We start from the raw sequence: 8,529 nt of genomic DNA on the forward strand, positions 1-8,529 counted from the left end.
CCACCAAGAAGCCTGTGTGCGAGCACAGGTCACTATCCACACCCCCCTTCCGGGGAGCCTGTGCAGCCCGCCACTGCCAGGGTCCCGGGATCCAGGGACAACTCACCCGGGAGAACGCACGGCGCGCCTCAGGCCGCTGCAACGTCACGCCGGCCTCTGCCGCCGCAGGCCCCGCCTCCATGCCCCTCCCTCCCCCCCGGCCTGAGTGAGCCAGAGCCCCCGAGTCAGCGGCTCCTTTAACCCTGTCCTGTCTGAGCGAAGAACAGACGCCCTCCAGCGACCTACACGCAGAGGCGGGGCCAAATCCAAAGATGAACCCCAGGAGCTCTGCGAGGAAAGAAGAGAAAGGGAAATCTCTCCCAGCAGCCTCAGGAGCAGCGGATTAAATCTCCACAATCGTCTTGATGTATCCTGCCTCTGTGGAATACCTGAATAGACAACGAATCATCCCAAATTGAGGAGGTGGACTTTGGGAGCAAGGATATATTTTTTTCCCTTTTTCTCTTTTTGTGAGTGTGTATGTGTATGCTTCTGTGTGAGATTTTGTCTGTATAGCTTTTCTTCCACCATTTGTCCTAGGGTTCTATCCGTTCATTGTTTTTTAGTTTGTTTGTTTGTTTTCTCTTAATAATTATTTTTTATTTTAATAACTTTATTATATTTCATCTTACTTTACTTTATTTTACTATATTTTCTTCCTTTCTTTCTTTCCTTCCTTCCCTCCTTCCTCCCTCCCTCCCTCCCTCCTTTCTTTCTTTCTTTCTACTTCTACTAATTCTTTCTTTCTACTTTTTCTCCCTTTTATTCTGAGCCGTGTGGATGAAAGGATCTTGGTGTTGCAGCCAGGAGTCAGTGCTGTGCCTCTGAGGTGGGAGAGACAACTTCAGGACACTGGTCCACAAGAGACCTCCCAGCTCCACATAATAGCAAACGGTGAAAATCTCCCAGAGATCTCCATCATAACACCAGCACCCAGCTTCACTCAACGACCAGTAAGCTACAGTGCTGGACATCCTATGCCAAACAACTAGCAAGACAGGAACACAACCCCACCCGTTAGCAGAGAGGCTGCCTAAAATCATAATAAGTCCACAGACACCCCAAAACACACCTCCAGACGTGGACCTGCCCACCAAAAAGACAAGATCCAGCCTCATCCACCAGAACACAGGCACTAGTCCCCTCCACCAGGAAGCCTACACAACCCACTGAACCAACCTTAGCCACTGGGGACAGGCACCAAAAACAATGGGAACTACGAACCTGCAGCCTGCAAAAAGGAGACCCCAAACACAGTAAGATAAGGAAAATGAAAAACACACAGCAGATGAAGGAACAAGATAAAAACCCACCAGACCTAACAAATGAAGAGGAAATACGCAGTCTACCTGAAAAAGAATTCAGAATAATGATAGTAAAGATGATGCAAAATCTTGGAAACAGAATAGGCAAAATGCAAGAAACATTTAACAAGGACCTAGAAGAACTAAAGATGAAACAAACAACAATGAACAGCACAATAAATGAAATTAAAAATACTCTAGATGGGATCAATAGCAGAATAACTGAGGCAGAAGAATGGATAAGTGACCTGGAAGATAAAGTAGTGGAAATAACTACTGCAGAGCAGAATAAAGAAAAAGGATCGATCCAAGAAGAAGATATAACAATTGTAAATATTTATGCACCCAACATAGGAGCACCTCAATACATAAGGCAAAAACTAGCAGCCATAAAAGGGGAAATCGACAGTAACACATTCATAGTAGGGGACTTCAACACCCCACTTTCACCAATGGACAGATCATCCAAAATGAAAATAAATAAGGAAACACAAGCTTTAAATGATACATTAAACAGGATGGACTTAATTGATATTTATAGGACACTCCATCCAAAAACAACAGAATACACATTTTTCTCAAGTGCTCATGGAACATTCTCCAGGATAGATCATATCTTGGGTCACAAATCAAGCCTTGGTAAATTTAAGAAAATTGAAATTGTATCAAGTATCTTTTCCGACCACAACGCCATGAGACTAGATATCAATTATAGGAAAAGAGCTGTAAAAAATACAAACACATGGAGGCTAAACAATACACTACTTAATAACGAAGTGATCACTGAAGAAATCAAAGAGGAAATTAAAAAATACCTAGAAACAAATGACAATGGAGATACAACGACCCAAAACCTATGGGATGCAGCAAAAGCAGTTCTAAGAGGGAAGTTTATAGCAATACAAGCCCACCTTAAGAAGCAGGAAACATCTCGAATAAACAACCTAACCTTGCACCTCAAGCAATTAGAGAAAGAAGAACAAAAAAACCCCAGAGTTAGCAGAAGGAAAGAAATCATAAAAATCAGATCAGAAATAAATGAAAAAGAAATGAAGGAAACAATAGCAAAGATCAATAAAACTAAAAGCTGGTTCTTTGAGAAGATAAACAAAATAGATAAACCATTAGCCAGACTCATCAAGAAAAAAAGGGAGAAGACTCAAATCAATAGAATCAGAAATGAAAAAGGAGAAGTAACAACTGACACTGCAGAAATAAAAAAAATCATGAGGGATTACTACAAGCAACTCTATGCCAATAAAATGGACAATCTGGAAGAAATGGACAAATTCTTAGAAATGCACAAACTGCCAAGACTGAATCAGGAAGAAATAGAAAATATGAACAGACCAATCACAAACACTGAAATTGAAACTGTGATTAAAAATCTTCCAACAAACAAAAGCCCAGGACCAGATGGCTTCACAGGCGAATTCTATCAAACATTTAGAGAAGAGCTAACACCTATTCTTCTCAAACTCTTCCAAAATATAGCAGAGGGAGGAACACTCCCAAACTCATTCTACGAGGCCACCATCACCTTGATACCAAAACCAGACAAGGATGTCACAAAGAAAGAAAACTACAGGCCAATATCACTGATGAACATAGATGCAAAAATCCTCAACAAAATACTAGCAAACAGAATCCAACAGCACATTAAATGGATCATACACCATGATCAAGTGGGGTTTATTCCAGGAATGCAAGGATTCTTCAATATACGCAAATCAAACAATGTGATAGACCATATTAACAAATTGAAGGAGAAAACGCATATGATCATCTCAACTGATGCAGAGAAAGCTTTCGACAAAATTCAACACCCATTTATGATAAAAAAAAAAAAAAAAATAGGTGTAGAGGGAACTTTCCTCAATATAATAAAGGCCGTATATGACAAGCCCACAGCCAACATCATCCTCAATGGCGAAAAACTGAAAGCATTTCCACTAAGGTCAGGAACAAGACAAGGTTGCCCACTCTCACCACTCTTATTCAACATAGTTTTGGAAGTTTTAGCCACAGCAATCAGAGAAGAAAAGGAAATAAAAGGAATCCAAATCGGAAAAGAAGAAGTAAAGCTGTCACTGTTTGCAGATGACATGATACTATACATAGAGAATCCTAAAGATGCTACCAGAAAACTACTAGAGCTAATCAATGAATTTGGTAAAGTAGCAGGATACAAAATTAATGCACAGAAATCTCTGGCATTCCTATATACTAACGATGAAAAATCTGAAAGTGAAATCAAGAAAACACTCCCATTTACCATTGCAACAAAAAGAATAAAATATCTAGGAATAAACCTACCTAAGGAGACAAAAGACCTGTATGCAGAAAATTATAAGACACTGATGAAAGAAATTAAACTTCAATATACGCAAATCTATCAATGTGATTAACCATATTAACAAATTGAAGGAGAAAAACCATATGATCATCTCAATAGATGCAGAGAAAGCTTTTGACAAAATTCAACACCCATTTATGATAAAAACCCTGCAGAAAGTAGGTGTAGAGGGAACTTTCCTCAATATAATAAAGGCCGTATATGACAAGCCCACAGCCAACATCATCCTCAATGGCGAAAAACTGAAAGCATTTCCACTAAGGTCAGGAACAAGACAAGGTTGCCCACTCTCACCACTCTTATTCAACATAGTTTTGGAAGTTTTAGCCACAGCAATCAGAGAAGAAAAGGAAATAAAAGGAATCCAAATCGGAAAAGAAGAAGTAAAGCTGTCACTGTTTGCAGATGACATGATACTATACATAGAGAATCCTAAAGATGCTACCAGAAAACTACTAGAGCTAATCAATGAATTTGGTAAAGTAGCAGGATACAAAATTAATGCACAGAAATCTCTGGCATTCCTATATACTAATGATGAAAAATCTGAAAGTGAAATCAAGAAAACACTCCCATTTACCATTGCAACAAAAAGAATAAAATATCTAGGAATAAACCTACCTAAGGAGACAAAAGACCTGTATGCAGAAAATTATAAGACACTGATGAAAGAAATTAAAGATGATACAAACAGATGGAGAGATATACCATGTTCTTGGATTGGAAGAATCAACATTGTGAAAATGACTCTACTTCCCAAAGCAATCTATAGATTCAATGCAATCCCTATCAAACTACCACTGGCATTTTTCACAAAACTAGAACAAAAATTTTCACAATTTATATGGAAACACAAAATACCCGGAATAGCCAAAGCAATCTTGAGAACAAAAAGCGGAGCTGGAGGAATCAGGCTCCCTGACTTCAGACTATACTACAAAGCTACAGTAATCAAGACAGTATGGTACTGGCACAAAAACAGAAAGATAGATCAATGGAACAGGATAGAAAGCCCAGAGATAAACCCATGCACATATGGTCACCTTATCTTTGATAAAGGAGGCAGGAATGTACAGTGGATAAAGGACAGCCTCTTCAATAAGTGGTGCTGGGAAAACTGGGCAGCTACATGTAAAAGTATGAGATTAGATCACTCCCTAACACCGTACACAAAAATAAGCTCAAAATGGATTAAAGACCTAAATGTAAGGCCAGAAACTATCAAACTCTTAGAGGAAAACATAGGCAGAACACTCTATGACATAAATCACAGCAAGATCCTTTTTGACCCATGTCCTAGAGAAATGGAAATAAAAACATAAATAAACAAATGGAACCTAATGAAGCTTCAAAGCTTTTGCACAGCAAAGGAAACCATAAACGAGACCAAAAGACAACCCTCAGAATGGGAGAAAATATTTGCAAATGAAGCAACTGACAAAGGATTAATCTCCAAAATTTATAAGTAGCTCATGCAGCTCAATAACAAAAAAACAAACAACGCAATCCAAAAATGGGCAGAAGACCTAAATAGACATTTCTCCAAAGAAGATATACAGACTGCCAACAAACACATGAAAGAACGCTCAACATCATTAATCATTAGAGAAATGCAAATCAAAACTACAATGAGATATCATCTCACACCAGTCAGAATGGCCATCATCAAAAAATCTAGAAACAATAAATGCTGGAGAGGGTGTGGAGAAAAGGGAATCCTCTTGCACTGTTGTTGGGAATGTAAATTGATACATTTATACTGTGGAGAACAGTATGGACGTTCCTTAAAATACTACAAATAGAACTACCATATGACCCAGCAATCCCACTACTGGGCATATACCCTGAGAAGACCATAATTCAAAAAGAGTCATGTACCAAAATGTTCATTGCAGCTCTATTTACAATAGCCCAGAGATGGAAACAACCTAAGTGTCCATCATCGGATGAATGGATAAAGAAGATGTGGCACCTATATACAATGGAATATTACTCAGCCATAAAGAGAAACGAAATTGAGCTATTTGTGGTGGGTAGACCTAGAGTCTGTCATACAGAGTGAAGTAAGTCAGAAAGAGAAAGACAAATATCGTATGCTAACACATATATATGGAATTTAAAAAAAAAGTCATGAAGAACCTAGGGGTAAGACAGGAATAAAGACACAGACCTTCTAGAGAATGGACTTGAGGATATGGGGAGGGGGAAGGGTAAGCTGGGACAAAGCGAGAGAGAGGCATGGACATATATACACTACCAAACGTAAGGTAGATAGCTAGTGGGAAGCAGCCGCATAGCACAGGGAGATCAGCTCGGTGCTTTGTGACCGCCTGGAGGGGTGGGATAGGGAGGGTGGGAGGGAGGGAGATGCAAGAGGGAAGAGATATGGGAACATATGTATATGTATAACAGATTCACTTTGTTATAAAGCAGAAACTAACAGACCATTGTAAAGCAATTATACTCCAATAAAGATGTAAAAAAACCCCCAAAAAACACTGCATGATTCCACTGACATAAGTTTCTAGAAAATGCAAATTAATCCACAAATACAAACAGCGTATCAGTTTTTTCTTAGGGGACAAGGAGTGGAGGAAAGAAGGACATGTGGAAATCTTGGGGGGTGACGAATATGCTCATTATCTTGACTGAGGTGTTGGTTTCACTTGTTTATATATTTGCTAAAAGAACAAATTATACACTTTAAATATGGGCAATTCATTGTATTTCAATTACTTCAATAAAGCTGCAAAAATATTTAGGCCCTGACATGTGCCTGTTTACTAATCTTGGGTCTATAATCATTTTCCTCATTGATTAATTCTCAGAATCCCTCTGTCCCATTTGTCCCTCCTTCCAAAAACCATTCTTATTTTCTTTCATCCCAGAAATGCATGTCTAATAGTTCCTTACTTTGTCTTCAAGGCAAAGTAGGTATCCACAAGGCATATAAAATTTCTCATGCAATCCTCAGGGAAGGGATTAGAGAAAAGGAAAATCAGAGGTGTGGGGTCCCTAGCTAATCATACCCCCTGAAAAATACAGGGAAGCAGCCAAACCACAGCACGAGGCCATGAGAAAAGCATGGAACACAGGGTCATGGCGTGCATCCCTCCTTCCCATGGAGTAGAGACGTAGCAGGTTGTGTTTTCCAAAGATGCCCACATTATATCCCACACATGCGGCCCTCTGTCAATGGATTTGACACCTTTTCCATTGAGAGGTGCGTCTATATTGTCTCCACTTGAATATGTGCAGGCTTGTGACAAGGGCTGAATTGACCCAATGTGACCTCTGAGGCCAATCGTAAAAGATGATACAGCTTCTGCCTGGTTCCCATGGGGCACTCGCTGTTAGAACCCAGGCTCTATGCTGTGAGGAATCTCAGACAGCCATGGGGAGAATTAATGTCTAGGTGTTCTGGCCACTGGCTCCATTTGAGATCGCAGCTGAAAGCAATGTCAGCTGCCAGTCATGTTAGCAAATGAGCTTTCAGATAATTCCAGTTCCGCAGCCATGGAATCTTCCCAACTGAAGTCCCAGATATTGTACAACAGAGACAAACTTTCCCCATAGGCTCTTTCCAAATACAAAACCAACAATATATTAGCTTAATAAAATGGTTGCCTTCTGTCTTTAAGTTTCAGGTAATTTGTCACAGTACAGTAGTAACTAGAACAGGAGGCCAGGCCATCGTTTGTTTCATTAATTTCTATCTGTAGGAATCTGTCATTATTGCTGTTATTCTCAAAATTACTGTGAAGATACTTTAATTGGGAGGAAAACTCAAAACAACATTCTTGACAGCATGTTTCTGAAGAGGTCATGACCATGAAATACATTGACAAGAGTGTGACTTCAATATATTGATGCTATGGCAACGAATAACAAAAAACCAAACAGGATGCTTTCCATTACAAATTCAAAACCACATACGCTTTTAATGAGGGATCCTTAAAATGAAGTAATTAATTAATTTAAATGAAGCTAATGTCTATTGACCCATAGGAACGTTTTTTATCAGAGCCCTTATTTTATTAATTACCATAGAATTGGAAGCGGAGAAAACAGGCAAAAAAAAAAAGCAACATCCTTAGTTTTGGTGAAGTATAATATTTTATAGTAAAGTTAACTTTATTTTGCTTGAAAATATTTTCTCTTTTATATTTCATTCCACCTTCAAAATAATAATACCTTCACCAGCAGAGGCACAGCTTGGTTGAAAGTACATGGATGTCGCTTTGGTTTTCCAGCTCAGTGAGAAAAATCACATATTCAGAAAGTGAAGCCACAATTCTCCAGCTTAGTTCAATATAAATTTATTAAGCACCTACTAGAAGACATCAGTGGGATGGCTCCATTTCCTCTGGGCAAGTTCACTTACCACAGACATCTTAATACAGTCAATTTTCTGATGGAAATAGGATATGAAAGGGAGGTTCGCTGAAATGAATGGAATGACACCGTTATTGGCAAACCCCAAGGCACATTCTCTGAGCTGGATGCCATCCACTCAGGACAAATGATGCAGTGTTTCAGAATAAACTGGCTCTCTCAGTTAAATAAACTTTGGGACTAACGGCTTCTCTTAGACTCCTAATTGTTTCCCTGCACTGATGGATCTGACTGGCTATTTTGGAATTACACAGATCCATTACTCCCCATACCTATCACGCCATAAGATGGATACTTTCATTTTCATTTATACAGCTTTCCTGAGCTAACAAAAAGAAGGGCATCACAGTTCCTAAAACTGTCTATGCCAAGAAGCAGAAATGAATTTTTCAATATCATTTTTTCCTGCCAAAAAAATAACCATGTGCTAAAAAG

The sequence above is a fragment of the Lipotes vexillifer genome, unplaced genomic scaffold, assembly GCF_000442215.2.
Source record: "Lipotes vexillifer unplaced genomic scaffold, Lipotes_vexillifer_v1.1 scaffold1332, whole genome shotgun sequence".
In the NCBI taxonomy this organism is placed as follows: domain Eukaryota; kingdom Metazoa; phylum Chordata; class Mammalia; order Artiodactyla; family Lipotidae; genus Lipotes; species Lipotes vexillifer.